Below are 1374 nucleotides of genomic sequence, written 5' to 3'. Positions count from 1 at the left end.
TAAGCGCACCTTGGGGTGCGACACATATGATTGGAAATGGGTTAGTCCAGGTGGGAGAGTTAGCCGAGAAAAGGGCTAGAGCTAAAGAGCCAAGCAGTTTGTGTGTTGTTATTTCGGGCATAAGCTAGCCGGGCAGGCGGCCGGGGTGTGGCAGGGGTAATGGGGACGCAGCTCCTCCACACCTATTACTACAATAGACAGACAGATAGTTTTCTTCAAGATAAAGTCTAAACTCTACTAATTAAAGTCTTTAGTATTCCATGAAATGCTCCAGAAAATGCTTTGCAATACTGAAAACCTAACTTTCATGCATATATGGTACACAACATGTAACTTGACCCAAAAAACTGGGTTTGCTTTATCAGCATACCTCAATATTCAAATTGGGGGTGAGAGTAACAATTTATGAAGGACCAACTTGTCCCTTTCAGGACGTTAAAAACTCCAGTCATCTATCAAATGTCAAGGATGCATGGCCCTTGACAAAAAAAAAAAGTGGCCAAGTTCAGGAAACAGGAGAAAGAGTAGTAAATACTTTTGAGAACCACTAGATACCCTATACATGGTGAAATGAGAGTGAGACCGGAGGATATCCAAATTTGACAAAACAAGGTAGGACAGTGGCATCATAAATGCCTACAGATCAGGAGAAAATGTTAAGAAGATCCGAAGGCTAAGAGATGAATGTACTTTAAAGTAGACATAATAATCCAAAATAGGCCAGTAAACTGCTGTTTGGAAGTTCTGAGAAAATTTACTACAATGGCCAAGAAAGTTGAGGTATAACATAACTTTTGAATTAGTACTAAGAATCTTCCAAAAGGCTCCAAATAGAGTGACCTCTCCCAAGGTAAACATATGTTCTTTTTCTAATGAACAACACAATGTTCCCATTTCTAGGATGCTACCTGCTTTGTTTATTTGACAACAACTTATGATGATGTGGCATATATATATATCACCAATAGCAAAAACAAAAGAAAGGACAATAGAAATGGAAAAAAGAAAAGGAACTGAGACCTAAATGTCAAGCTGGAGAGAGCGTTCAGTTGATAAAGTGTCTGCTATACAAAAATGAAGGCTTTAGTTCAATCCCCAGAACCCATGTTTAAAAATTAAATCCAGGCATGGTGGAACACACTTATAGTCCCAGTGTTGTGGAGTTAAAGGTACAGCGGGGCTCACTAGCCAACCAGCATAACCTGAGCCTCAGGTCAGTGAGAGAGTCTGTCCCAAAAAGTAAGATGGAAAGAACCTGAGGAATGATATACAAGGTTGACCTCTAGCGTTCATACATACTTGCACACATATTTCTCTCTCTCTCTCTCTCTCTCTCTCTCTCTCTCTCTCTCTCTCTCTCTCTCTCTCTCTCTC

General features: G+C 40.2%; 1 protein-coding gene across 4 annotated transcripts in view; it reads right to left on the bottom strand.

Moving 5' to 3' along the window:
- The window catches only part of Sms (spermine synthase), a 71388-nt gene that overhangs the window by 37315 nt on the left and 32699 nt on the right, over positions 1-1374 (bottom strand). The gene's annotated exons all lie outside the window — the stretch shown is intronic.

The sequence above is a fragment of the Microtus ochrogaster genome, chromosome X, assembly GCF_000317375.1.
Source record: "Microtus ochrogaster isolate Prairie Vole_2 chromosome X, MicOch1.0, whole genome shotgun sequence".
Taxonomy (NCBI): domain Eukaryota; kingdom Metazoa; phylum Chordata; class Mammalia; order Rodentia; family Cricetidae; genus Microtus; species Microtus ochrogaster.
Note: the sequence above shows the minus strand (reverse complement) of the source record. Positions and strands in the feature narration are given on the sequence as shown.